The sequence below is a fragment of the Macrotis lagotis genome, chromosome 2 (genome assembly GCF_037893015.1).
Source record: "Macrotis lagotis isolate mMagLag1 chromosome 2, bilby.v1.9.chrom.fasta, whole genome shotgun sequence".
Classification (NCBI taxonomy): domain Eukaryota; kingdom Metazoa; phylum Chordata; class Mammalia; order Peramelemorphia; family Peramelidae; genus Macrotis; species Macrotis lagotis.
In genome coordinates, this window is record NC_133659.1 from 206,553,495 (window position 1) to 206,568,322 (window position 14,828).

General features: G+C 38.1%; 1 long non-coding RNA gene across 1 annotated transcript; it reads right to left on the minus strand.

Moving 5' to 3' along the window:
- Positions 1-211: 211 nt before the first annotated feature.
- On the minus strand, positions 212-13,371 carry LOC141511420 (uncharacterized). The gene is made up of 3 exons (XR_012475330.1): positions 13,315-13,371; positions 1,998-2,103; positions 212-405 (listed from the first exon to the last, which is right to left on the minus strand). It is a non-coding gene; the product is annotated as an uncharacterized LOC141511420 (long non-coding RNA).
- Between the last annotated feature and the right edge of the window lie 1,457 nt (positions 13,372-14,828).

The following is a 14,828-nucleotide window of genomic DNA, read 5'->3' on the forward strand; positions in this document are numbered from 1 at the left end:
TTTTGTATACCCATCATAGGACACATAGTTTGGTATACAATAGGGATTTCATAAATGTTTATTTACCGATTGACCAACCTCTAGCCTGTAATATGGGTAGGGTATATCACCCTCACAAATGTGAATCCTCTCTGGGAAGCCAGACACACAGGTCTTTTCAAACTTAGCTTTATTTTTTTTACTTTCCTTCAGAACAGGGAATGAACCCTTGGTTTATCAATTCTGAAATGTTAGGCAGATACTAAAGCAGCCTGGTATGTTCCATCAAGGTCCCCTTTCCACATTCAGATTGTTTTGCTAGAAGCTGTTGTCATTATGGGCAAGGGCAGGACTTAATCTTCACTAGAACAGTTCTAGCTGTGACAACATCAGAGGAAGGTTCTCTCCACCTTCTTTATTGGTACTCTAAAGAGAGAGAGAGAGAGAGAGAGAGAGAGAGAGAGAGAGAGAGAGAGAGAGAGAGACAGAGAGACAGAGAGAGACAGAGACACAGAGAGACACAGAGACAGAGACAGAGAGACAGAGAGACAGAGACAGAGAGACAGAGACAGTCAGAGACAGACAGAGACAGAGAGATGAGACAGAGACACAGAGACAGAGAGGTGAGAGAAGGGGAAGGAGAGGGAAGGAGATGGAGGAGAGAGGGATGGAGGGAGAGGGAAAAGAAAGAGGTCAAAAGAGAAGGAGAGAGAGAGAAAGAGGAAGGGAGAGGAGAGAAAAAGGAGAGAGGAGGAGGGAGAGAAGGAGGAAGGAGGGAGACAGGTAGGGAGAAAAGGAGGAAGGGAGAGGGAGGGAGAGAAAGGGGGGAGGAGAGATTGTTATTATTATTATTATTTTGCTGAAGACACATTGCGTTTCTGATAGCTCATTTAAATCTTGAAACCCAACTTAGAATACTACCATCTATCAGCTGGAGATGGTGTAAAATGCTTCGCTAAAATGTATTTTTGGATACACAATAACTAAAAATACCACGAATTTAATGAGACTCGGAATTTGCATTTTTCCAATTCTAATTAGCATTCCTTTTTGCTTGAGATGAGTAGAGGAACAGGGCAAAGGCCTCTCAAGATCTAACTGTTAAGTCTTCAGGATTTGGTCTTATCTTTAAGTTTGCCCCTTCTTCCCCTCTCCCCCCCCATAATAACCTTTGCCCTCTCTCCCCTCTCATTATACACACACACACACACACATCTTTTGTGCATGAACCAAAAGAGAGCTATTGAAGGAGATATGAACTGAGTGGCAGAGGACCTGAATTTGAATCGGAGATCTATTGGTTCTTACCTGTGTGACCTTGGGCACTTAACCTCTCTGGGTTTCAATTACCCCACCTGTAAAATGTGAGGCTTGGATTTGATGACCTCTGAGATTCCTTCAATATCTAAACCTATGATAACTCCCCCCCTCCACTCCAAGTCCTATACATCCATCTTCCTATATGTACACACATTGGTCCCAGTATACATAAATAAAGACCAATCTGGACACAAAATTTCAGCAGAGGGTCAAATTGTTATACAAGTCCTTCTCCTGTTATTTTTGTTGTTCTTGTTAGCTTGTGTTTGACTCTTCGTGATCCTCTTTGGAATTTTCTTGGCAAAGATACTATTTCCTTCTTATTTTACAATGAAGAAACTGAGGCAGACAGGTTAGGTGACTTGCCCAGGTTCACAAAATGAATAAGTGTCTGAGATCAGATTTGAACTCAGGAAGAAGAGTCTTCCAGACTTCAGGTCAGCACTCCCTTTGGGCCACCCAGCTGCCCTGTGCCCATGGGGGTGTATTTGTACTCATTGCCAATCACCTCAATGACTTCAATAGCCTAACCCCTCTTCTTGTATCCATTCTCTCTTCCCTCAGTCCAGACACAATTTCAGTACCAACTGGAAATCAACAGTACACGGATCTGATCAGGTCATTATTTGTCAGGTTCACCCAACTGGTGCAGAGAAGATAAGTCAGAAAATATTGTCAAAGAAGTAGCTATTCCTCACCTGAATCATAACCTGAATCATCATCACTGGGGACCTTTGATATATTTTGTACTGAAGACCTGGAGAAGCTCATGGTAAGGTCTAGTTCAGGTATCAAACTTGGGACCTGTGGAAAACAAGCAGATTAAAATGTCATTGGGGAAGATTTAACAAAATAAATAAAATTACCACACAACATTGTTGTTCAGTCATGCCAGACTCTACATGACTCTGTAAATCATAACACACTAATACAATCTTGGCAAAGATATTGGAGTGTTTTGCCATTCTCTTCTCCAGTGGTTTAAGGCAAATAGAGGTTAAATGACTTGCCCAGGATCACACACACATATTTAGTCCCACGGCTCTCTCCATTGATTCACCTAGCTGCCTCCTCAATAACACATAGATAATTTGTCATTTTCTAAGTCCTTAAGATTTTTGAGCTTCTTTTTGGTATTTTTCAAGTAAGTTTTTTTTGTAAGTTTTCAAGTTTATTTTAAATTTAAATACAAAATAAGAAAAGTAGTATACATTGCCATGTATTCAGCAGAACATAAGAAAGAATTCAGTATAAAGCAATAAATTTCCATTTCAAGAAAACCTTAATAATAAATACTATACATTGTTTTCAAAGTTGTCCAGCTTTTCTTTACTTCCTTTAGGTTTTCTTTTGTTCTTTGCTGTGCTCTATTTACTTTATTTAATTATTTATTTTGCTTTATTATTTAAACCCTATTCCCCTAAAAGAAGGCAATTAAGCTTGGACATATATGCATGTGTATAAATGTGCTATATATTAGTATGTATATGTATGAATATATGAATATATGTATGCCTATAAACATATATCTAGATATCTCTAAACATACATATATAAACACATATATTCTCATACACATATATGTAAGACTGAACTATGCTTATTTCTACTTGTTATCTCTTTCTTCCTTCACAAGTCCAAGTCTTTCCATGTTGTTCAAATTAAATAGCTCATTATTTCCGACACAGCAATATTCCAACCCAATCACATCCTATTTGAGAGATTGTCTATGAAAACTTCCCCCCAATTTTCCTTCTGTTCTTGACTACATAGATTTTTATTTATACAAGAACATTTTAATTTAAAATAATCATTTTATACTTCAACAGTGCTATAACAATAATATAACTTAAGGTCTGACACTACTGAATCTACTCTTTTTACATCTATTTTACTTGGTTTCTTTAAAGTTCTTGATCTTTTGTTTTTACAAATAAACTTGTTATTATTTTTTCTAATTCAGCAAGATAATTTTTTTTTTTTGGCAAGGCAATGGGGTTAAGTGACTTGCCCAAGATCACACAGCTAGGTAATTATTTAAGTATCTGAGGTCACATTTGAATTCAGGTCCTCTTGACTCCAGGACCCGTGCTCTATCCACTGCGCCACCTAGCTGCCCCAAGATAACTTTTTAGTAATTTAATTAGGATGACATTACATAAACAGATGTGTCAGGAAAAATTGTCATTTTTTATTATATTGACTTTATCTACCTGAGCAATAAATATTACTTCAATTATTTAGATTTGATTTTATTTGTATGCCAAGTGTTTTATGTTTATATTCATATAGTTCCTGTGTCTTTTCCCAGGTATACATTCAGAAATTTTATACTGTCTAGTTATTTAAAATGGTCTAAAACAATACCTAATAATATTGCTGAAACATAGTATAGTTTCCCTAGTTTTCTTTTTTGATTAAATTAATTTTAGTTTAATTATTTGAGATCATGATTACTAGCCCTGCTTTTTTCATATAATAAATTCTACTCCTGGACTTTATTTTATCTTGTTTGTATTTCTAATTTTCATAGCATTTCTTAAAAACAACATTTTGGTGAATTCAAAATTTTAATTTGCTATCTTTCCTTTTATGAGTAAATTTATACCATTCATATTCTAAACTATAATTACTTGTTGTATGTTTTCCTGCTTCCTATTTTTCCTCACAGTCCTCACCCTATTTCTATTCCTGCTCATTTCTTTGTTGTATTTATTATTATTATTATTATCATTATCATTATTATTATTATTATTATTTTGGTTTTTGCAAGGCCTTTGGGGTTAAGTTACTTGCCCAGTCACACAGCTTAGTAGTGTCTGAAGTCAGATTTGGACTAAGGTTGTCTTGACTCCAGGGCTGATGTTCTATTCACTGCACTACCTAGCTGCCCCCACTGCTTTTCTTCTACCCTCTTCCTTGCCCTCCTATTCCTTAATCTACCCACCCTACAAGAGTTTCTCTCTTATCCTCTCTTTTCACCCTATCCCCTTGCCCTCTTATTTATTTCTTAATTTAGAAGACTTTTATATCCTTTCTAGATACATATGTTGTTCCCTCTTTAACACATTCCTGTTGAAAGGTTTCAGAACTAACCAACTTTCCCCTTACTGGCTTCTTCTCTAGCAATTTTTCCTTTTATATCTTTTTACCTCTCCCTACAGTTTTTTTAAGAATTACCCCATCATACTTATCTCAGACCAAACTTTTCTTTTAAACTATCCAAATAAAAATGACAGTCATAAAACCCCTGATAATATTTTCACATATAACAAGTAAACAATTTTATAAAAAGTAAACAATCTTATTGAGTCACCTATAATTGGTCCTTAATGTTTACCTTATACTTCCCCTGGATATTATATGTTGAACTTTCCCTTAAAGTTCTTGTTTTTGTCATAAATATCTGAAAGTCTTTCAGTTCTTTAAATATCCATTTTTTTTTCCATTCTGGATTATACCTAGTTTTTCTGGGTAAGCAAATCACACATAAGCCGTTTCTTTGCTTTATGAAATATAGTATTCTAAGACCTATGGTCCTTCAATATAGTAGCTATTAGATCTTATGTAATCTTTATTTTCACGATATTTAAATTGTTGTTGTTGTTGCTGCTGTTGCTGCTGCTGTTGCTGCTTCCAATATTTTCTCCTTAACCTGGGAGCTTTGTAATTTGGCTTTAATATTCTAGGAAGTATTCCTCCTGAGAACTCTTTCAGGTAGTTATCAGTGGATTTTTTCCCAATTCTGTTTTGTCTTCTTGTTCTAGAACTTCAGGGCAATTTTTCTATCAAGAAAATTTATCAAATTTATTATAATTTGTATCAAGATTCTTTTTTAGAGCAATTTTCAGGTAGTAATACTATTCTTATATTCTTTCTCCTTTATTTGTACTCCAAATGAGTTTTTTTTGCAAGGCAAATGGGGTTAAGTGGCTTGCCCAAGACCACACAGCTAGGTAATTATTAAATGTCTGAGACAGGATTTGAACCCAGGTACTCCTGACTACAGGGCTGGTGCTTTATCCACTGCACCACCTAGCCGCCCCGAATTTTTTTTTTTTTGATAAGATGTTTCACATTCTCTTCTATGTTTTCAGTCTTTTGCTTTGGTGTCTTTTTTTTTTCCTGGTGTCTAAGAATATCATTAGCTTCTCTTTGCTTCTAGTTTTCAAGAAATTATTTTCTCCCTTAAGTTTTTGATTCTCTGTTTCAAGGCTATTTTCCTTTCATAATTCTTTTTTGGATTGCTTTTTTGTTTTATTCCAATTTTTTCCTGATCTCTCTTATTTGATTTCCAAAGTCCTTTTTAAGTTTTTCCAAGAACTCTTTTTGTGCTTGAGACCATTTGGTGTTTTCACTGAAAAAGGCGTAGCTTTTTTAGCTCCCTTATCTTCCTCTGAATAGGCTACTTTCTTCGTTCCCACCAAAACTATCTATAGTTGAGTTTTTCTCCTTTGTTCATTCATTTTAATTAATGAATCTATTTTTAAAAATTTTGTTTTTAGTAACTATTAGTGAAATCAATGATGCCCTCAAGTCCTTCTTAACTGTTCTTTTCTGAGGTCTGTCCCACAGTTCAACATTGAGCTCTCCTTTCCACTCCCAAATCACGTTAAACCTTGCCCCCTCTTTCCCCAGTCATACTCTTCGGAAAATGCTCTTGGTCCCTGTGGTCCCCAAGTTGGCTGCAAATTACAGCTCTCTACCTTGGAACTGAAATCAGGGGCTCTGTTCTCCTGAAATGTCCACAGTCTGCAGGGTCTCCATCCTTCTTTGACCACACTCATCTGGTGTGCAGCCATGGTCTGGGATTGATTTTCAATCTTTTCCTGCTGTAAGATCCTCATAATGTTTGTGAGGTCAAATTTTCTAAGACTGAGGTTGCTTCTCAACCCAACCCAGGGCTTATTGTTTTGATTCAGCAGAATTGGCCTGGAAGTGTTTATACTGTACTCAGTTCTAACCCCTGCCTCTGGAGGTCAAATCTTTCCTGGGGTCTTCTTAGGCTGACTTAGGGGAACTTTGCCCTGACTTGTGTTTATTTCTGCTGATCCTCCCTCTGGAGCAATGTCCTGTCTTTTTCTGTGGAGGAAGTTTGGAGAATTGAAAGTTTTCTTACCTATTCTACCATCTTCCAAGATTTTTGAGTTTCACACCCCTCATCCAGTGCATCATGAGATTTCCCCTTGAGTCTCACATTATTTAGGGGAGTACAAATGTGACCTCAGAGAAAGACCTATTGACTCAGGCTCCTAGGATCAACACTATGTTCTCATTTACTTTTCTTGTTTTTTGTTGTTGCCAGTTGTTGTAGTCATGTCCAATCTTCTTGACCCTATTTGGGGTTTTCTTGCAAAGATAATAGTGTGAATTGTCATTTTATTCTGCAGTTCATTTTACAGATGAGGAACTAAGGCAAAGAGGGTGAAGTGACTTGCCCAGGTTCAAACAGCTAAGTGTCTGAGTTCAGATTTGAACTCAGGAAGATGAGGCTTCCTGACTCCAGACCTGACACTGTATCCATAATACACTCAATTCTGTAGTGATCATATATAAAAGACTAATTCAAGGTTCAAGCAACAATACCTTTCTCTTCTTTTATAAGCTGCCTACAGGCAGACTTTTAGTCAGTGATAAGCTGTGGCCCTCACTAGGTCAACAGGAAGAATCTGATGCTTTCCATAGCTCAGCTGCTCCCCCTTCCTTGACTATGGTAACAATCCTCTACCCAAAACCCTTTGCTGGATTCCAATTGCTTATCAAATAAGCATCAAACTATTTAGTCCAATATTCAAAGGTCATCTATACTCCTATAACAGTCTACCATTCCATTTTTATATCATATTACTTTTTCCTCTCTCTTCCTTCCTGCTTCTTCCCCTATTGACTATTCACCAAACTCATTGTTTGCCATATAAATTCCACTTCTCCCTTTCTGCCTCTTTTTGCTCCTGTAAATTCTTGTGCCTGGGTAGTTAGATGGTATAGTGGATAGAGCACTGGGCCTGGAATCAAGAAGCCTCACCTTCTTGAGTTCAAATTTGACCTCAGACATTTATTAGCTGTGTGACCCTGGGTAAGTCACCTTACTCTGTTTGCCTCTTGTTTCCTTTTTTGTAAAGTGAGTTGGAGAAGGAAAAGGAAAACCATTGAAGTATTTTTGCCAAAACTCCAAATCAGGCCAGAAGAGTCAGACACAACTGAACAACAAAAATTCCTTTTTGCCAGAGCCAGAAATTCCCTCTCACCCTTCATTATCTGTTGCTTTTCTATCCATCCTTTCAAGTTTAACTGAAAAAACTGAGCATTGAATCTAGAGTCAGAAAGGATATTAAAGAAAAGTAATGCTTCTCTTCATTTTTACAGATAAGAAAACTGCAAGTGAGAGAGAGTTTAAAATGACTTATCTAAGATAATAACAAGTAGCAGTGTTAGGCAGGATTGAATCCAGATCTTCTGACAATAATCTTATACTCTTCTACTACTCCCTAGCTACTTTACATACTCAAAAGTCTTCTCTAACTCCTTCATTTTCTCCTAGAGCACTGACTCTGGAGTTAGAAAACTGGGTTCAAATCCTACTTCTACTACCTCTGTGACCTTAATCTAGTCATTTAACTTCTCTAAGATGGCTTACAAGATAGAGTGCTGTGCCTTGAATCAGGAAACCTGAGGTTCAAATTCTATCTCTGATAGATTTTACTAGTTGTGTGACTTTGGGGAAATCACATAATCTTTGTTTACTTCAATTTTCCCAATTGTAAAATGAGAATAATAATAGTATCTACCTCACAGGACTGTTGTAATGTTCAAATGGGATAATATTTGTGAAGAACTTAACACAGTACTATCATAGTCATGCAGGCATTCAATAAATACTGGTTTCCTTTCTTTTCTGGGTCCAAGTTTCCACAACTGTAAAATGTCAGGGGTGGACCAAATGATCTCTAAGGTCCTTTCCAAGTCTTTCTCTTTGAAGGATCCTATCCCATTGCAAATATTCAAACTTTGTTGTTTGTGCTTCAAAAAATTACTTCATGATTTATTTCATTTATATATATATTATTTCATGTGTATATTGAAGTAACTATACTAGACTCATAAAGGGGAGAAGTAGTGTTGTGTCTAACCTTGATATGTCCCTAGTATCTAGAAAGATGTTCTGGTATAGTCTGTGCTTCCTTCATGCTTTTGGAATCAAATAGAATTGAATTGCTATTGAGTCCACTCCTGGTTTACCTGGAGTGTTCCATTGGACTATTCCTTATTCTTGAACCCAGCCTGGAACTATCCTGGCTCTCTGAGCCCCTTCCTCATTTCATTGCCTCCTATACTAAGATTCTGAGGAAAAAGAGGGGAGACCAGCACTGGGGAGGACTGACAGTGTCTCAGAGTTGGGAGTCACTGAACAATGGCCCATTGCTTTCTGAGGAATCCATAGCACAGCAATCTAACTGTCCACAGAACATTAGTTGCACATTACAGAGTTATGTACCAGAACATAATGTATTCCCTTGATAGGAGGATTTTCTATAAGTATTGAGCTGGTTAGGGGAGTAGGTGAGAGATTGATCCTCTGGCTACATCTATGGCTACTGGATAACTGAGAAGCCCAGGCCAAGTGAGTCCAACCTGGGTCTGTATAGAGAAGATTAATCTAGATATATCCAAATCTCTCTAACATCCTGGGGAAGAATAAAAGTAGGAGGGAGAATGATAGCAAAGGAGGATGAGATTCCTGTAGGGGAAAACCTGAACATTGACCTCTATGGGACAGTGTTCTCTTTTGGGATTGGGACTGTTTTTTCATGTCTGACACCAGGGAAGGTATTTTAGATCTGGGAGCCTTAGCATAGGGCCTAGCAAATCTCAAACTGATAAACATTACCCCCCCGTCAACTTATGAAGTCAACTGAGAATATTTATAAATCGCATGATGACATGAGTTCAAATTTTGATTCCATAGAGCAAGTGACCTTGGTATTGATACCTGTCAGACAAAGGAAAGAAGCAGGCATTTTATTAAGAGCCTTCCCAGTGTCAGGAACTATACTAATCTCTTTACAAATATCAGATGTGATCCTCAAAAAGACCTTGGTAGGTAGGTGCTATTTTTATCTCCATTTTAAAGCTGAGGAAACTAAGGCAGACAGAGGTTAAATAAGTTGTCCAGCTAATATGGTAATATCTTTAATACAGTTGTACATGTTTAACCTTTATCAGATTACTGACTCTCCAGGGGAGAGGGCAAGGGAGAGGGAAGGGGAGAGAAGGGAGAAAAATGTGGAACTAAAAATCTTACAAATAATGAATGTTGAAGACTATTTTTACATGTAATTGCAAAAAAAATTAAAAATTAAAAAAAAACATGTTCAGGGAGTATCTGAAGTGGGATTAGAACCTAGGTCTATTCATTGGGACCCCTAGTTGCAGATAGGCAGTGACTGGACAGATGAAGCATACTGTTCCTTCGAGCTATGAATCTATGATCTAATACATAAATTTGCCACAATCCCATTCATGCTCACATACCTCTTCAACAAATAAACTTGGGTCTAAAAGAATTCAGGTAATAACCAAAAAGTCGGTCAGTTCTACCTGCAGAGGTTAGTCAGATTCACATTTCCTTCTTATCACCACCTAGAGAGTTTCTTGCTCTTTATAATTGTTTCCTGTAGTTAATTGGTGGGTCAGACATTCTAGGAGAAGCTGAGCCCTAATTCTGTCTGCCTGCCATTTTTCCCCTTCCTCTAAACTGCTCCCTCCTCGACCATTCTTCTTGCATTCTGTCTCTGACCTAAGGATATAGCCTTCAACCATTGCTCTTCCCTTTACAGATGGGTACAATTTACCTTGTCCTTCACCCAGCACAGTGATTCAAGGTTTGAAAGTAGGGAGAGAATTTAGGAGACTGGAATCAGAATCTTTTTATGTGCTTTGTGTCTGTGTGTGTGTGTGTGTGTGTGTGTGTGTGTGTGTGTGTGTGTGTGTGTGTGTGTGTGTGTTTATTCAAGACAATCATCCATTCTAGATTAGAAATAGACTAGGAGACAACCAAATATTCTCTGCAGACCTCAGCTTTAAGGTTTAAAAGCAGTCCAATGGTTAACCTTTGAATATATATAGATTATTTTTTTTAATTGCAAAAAAGTCTTCTTGATTTGGGATGAGTCTCTGTTTGCCCCCATGGGTTACTCCTGCCTCTCAATATCAAATCCCCACACTCATGATGTTAATGGTCTGTTGTATCAGATAACATTAGAAATATTCCCTGAAAAATTAAGGTAATGAATAGCAGACCATAATATGGATTGTAGTGGGATTGAATCTGTCTCACTCCTCTAGTAATCATCATCATCATCATCACAATAATAATGACTCACCCTTATTTAAGCTTTGCAAAGTTTTAAGTTATGCAAACCACTATATATATGTATATACATACACACACACATATACATATATATATATATATATATATATATATATATATATATGTATATACTCATTTGATGCTCACAACTATCCTGTGTGACATCCCCATTTTATGGATGAGAAAACTGAAGCTGAAGCAAGTTATAGGATTACAAAGCAAAATAAGTGTTCCTTCCAGGAGCAAATACAAAATACCCTGAAGTTGAAAATCCTTCATAACCTAGTCTTCTACATTTCCCTCCTACTCACTCCCTGGTGCATACTCTTTGATCAGTGACACTGGCCTTCTCAGTCTTCCATGAATAAGACATTGCACATCACTTGGCTCCTGGTATTTGCTCTGGTTATCCCCTATGCCTGGAATGCTCTCCCTCCTCTGTTTTGACTATTAACCTTCTTGTCTTCATTTAAGTCTCAGTTAACACCACACCTTCTACAGGAAACTTTCAACAATTTCTTCTAATTCTTGTGCCTTCCAATGTTAACTGTTTCCTATTTATTCTGTATATAACCTTTTTGTATATTTTTGTTTGTGGGTCTCCCCCATTAGATGGTAAGTTTTATTTTATTTATTTATTTTTTTGCAAGGCAATGGGGTTAAGTGGCTTGCCCAAGGCCACACACCTAGGTAATTATCAAGTGTTCGAGGTCGGATTTGAACTCAGGTACTCCTGACTCCAGGACCAGTGCTCTATCCACTGCGCCACCTAGCTGCCTGATGGTAAGCTTCTTGAGGGTAGACATGGTCTTTTGCCTTTTTTATATCCCTAGCCCTTTTCACAATTCTAGCCCACTTCTACTAGCCACAATGCTAGTCCCTTCCTCTTAAACATGGGAGGAGGTCTCCTTGTAGTCATGGTCACAGTGATCCATGAACATTCTAGGCTGCTAATTTTCTGTGTCCACTGTCCTTCACTGTCTCTATGACAACATTTCAAGGGGTAGTGCAACCCAGGATTACACATGTGTCACTGACATCCTGAGCCTTTGTCTGTGAAGCAATAAGTGTCATGAAGAGTAAGAACAAGAACCATTCAGTCTGACAACTTTTTAGCCAGGGTGGGTTGTGTGTGTGTGTGTGTGTGTGTGGTGTGTGTTTCTGGCTGCTCTATGTAGGGTATGTGCTCCCTACCCCCACTCTCCTGAAGTAACCCTATTTCCTATTCCTCAGATGCAGAGTTTGCTAAGAAGCTAGTTCTGGAAGCAAAGATTGAGGGTGGGTGGTCAGCATCAAGGCAGGGACAGATTAAAAACTGGTTGTATTATGGAGCACCAGTCCCAAGGAGTCCTTTTAATAATATAGTAAAATACAGATGCTCAAATAAAGTCAAAATAAAAACCTACAATACATATGTCACCCTTCTTAACTTTAACTATTTTGCAGGGATTTTTTAAAGTGCAAAATGGTTTTTTGGACTTCTTTGACACAGGTAGTTAACTTCCCCTTTGGGCTTTTAGTTAATCCTTTAATGAGTCTGTCTCTGATCTTGGGCATTCAGGAAGCTCTGAATAGAAAAGGAATTGAAAGCAGCAGATTGCCCCTTATCACATCTTTGCCCAGGCTCCCACCAGTCAATGCCCTTCTTCCTCTTATTCACTTAAGTCTAACTCTTTATGACCCCCTTTTGAGGTCTCTTGGCAAAGATATTTCTTGAAATTTCAACTTATTTTGCAGATAAGGAAACTGAGTCAAAGAGGGTGAGGTAACTTATCCAGGGTCACACAAGTAGTCATTGTCTGAGACCAGATTTGTATTGAAGGTGAGTTTTCCTGACTCTAGAGCCAGCACACTATCCACTCCCCCCCCCCCCTTTGCTTCCTTTACCTTTTCCACCCGCCTTTGTCAGCCCCGGGAAAAATCAGTCTTCCAAAGGGAAAGAGTAATTGTAACTTTTTAGAAAGGAAGATGCCCATTAGACCACTGGGACCCGCGATTTCTATATTTTCCCCTGATTTCCCCTCTCTATTCTGCAATGGGAATTGGAGTAATTGTAGAGGAGAACTCTGGAGACTTCTCTCCTGAGGTCATTGAAGTATGGAGGTCCAGAGTTTGTGCTGGGTCATAGCTATAAGGATTAGCTAGGGCATAGGCTTTTTTCCTAGAAGACTATAAATGGTGTAGCAATGTATTTTTAGTTCATTGCCTCAAATTATTTGTTCAGATGCATGGAGACCACCAAACTTTCAAAGTCATCTTTCCCAAGGGTTTCTTTTCTATTCAGTCATAAACCTGTCTGGATGAATAGAAGGAAATTGTCAGTATGACTATAAAGAAATGAGGAAATGCTTACCAGCTCTCAAGAGTGTTTTTTGATTCTTAGAAATTGTCTGTAATCTGTTTGATGGACTCTTTGAGTCCATCACTTCCCCTTCCTGACCCCATCCCCCACTGAGTTGCATGGGAACCCCAGACAAGCATTGGTGACAATTCTCTATTGACCAAAATTGTGTCAGAGATTTTAATTGATGCTAAATACTTTACACCAGGGCATCTAGATAGTGCCATAGTGGATAGAGCACTGAGTTTGGAATTGGAAAAACTCATCTTCATGAGTTTAAATTCAGACTCAGACACCTTACCTTGCTAAGCTGTGTGACTCTGGGTAAGTCACTTCACTCTGTTTACCTCAGTTTTCCTCATCTGTAAAATGAGCTGGAGAAGGAAATGGCAAACCACTCCAGTATCTTTGTTAAAAAAAATCCCAAAATGGGGTCATGAAGTTTCAGATATTAGTGAACAACAATTTTACATCATAATCAGTCTACAGCTCACCATCACCCATGAGCTTTACCTTGTAACAAGTCAGCAAAATCAACCAACATAGTTGTGGCCTATCTTAAGGTCTTTTAAAAACTATCATCAAAGAATGAATAAACAAATGAAGCATTTATTAAATGCTTACTATAGGCAAAGTACTATGCTAACCTCTAGGGTTACAAAGAGGAAATTTAAGATAATCCATGCCCTCAAAAAGATCATATTTTTCTTTAAGGTTTTTTTTTTTTGCAAGGCAAACGAGGTTAAGTGGCTTGCCCAAGGCACATAGCTAGGTAATTATTAAGTGTCTGAGACTGGATTTGAACACAGATACTCCTGACTCCAAGGCCAGTGCTCTATCCACCACGCCACTTAGCAGCCCCTAAGATCATATTTTAATAGGGGAGACAACATATAGGGATGCTATCAGCTCTAAGTTAGATGGAAAAGCCTTATGGTCCAGTGGACAAGCATATGCTAATGCCTTTTATTTTGGGGATTAAAAGACTTGTTCAAGCTTGCACAACTAATACCTGTGGGAGGCATGATTTGAATTCAGATCTCAGTGACTCCAGAGTTGGTGCTCTATCTACTCCATTATGTATTGCCTCTTATTTAATGCCATTTACAATGATAAAGGAGCAGTTTCTGATGTTGATGATGCCATGGACTTTGATTACAAGTTCTTTTCTGAGTTTTAGGTAGCTATGATTGGTTCCTAGCATAATGACTGAGTTTACTAGATAAAGACTGGAAAAGCATGTCCAGGTCCAAGGAAGAGCAAGAAAGGGGAAGGAGGTGAAGAGAGAAGAAGAGACCAGAGGTCTGCTATGATTAACATGCCAGCACCATGAAGCTTCAGGGAAAATTAAGCAGATTTATCAAGTTGTCCAAACAGCCATTTGGGGGTACTGGTCAGCTGTATTTTCCACACTTCATTCTGTGTTATCAATGAATTTACACTTGGAGAATGGCTAGATTTCTTTCTTCATGTCTCTGATCTGTTAAGTGAAAAAAGAGTGGGTTGAAGGGGAATATGAGATCAGCAATAGCAGAGATGGAGGGGCACAGATTTCAGAGGAAAAAGTTGAGTTTAAGAAGAGGCAGAAAACAGCTTTTCAGAATAAATTTCTTTCATTGACCAGGCCTGCTTTATATTCCCTGGGGAGTCAGAGAGATAGTTAGCCCCCCCACCCCCCCCATCGGTACAATTAGGCCTAGGGTATTCCCTAAGGGAATGGTAGAATTGTTTCTTTCTCTCCTAAAGGCAGCTTCACTATTGGGAAGAGGCTGGAGATAGCTGAGGCCCCTGGGAAGGTCATTGTAAGAGGGGGCT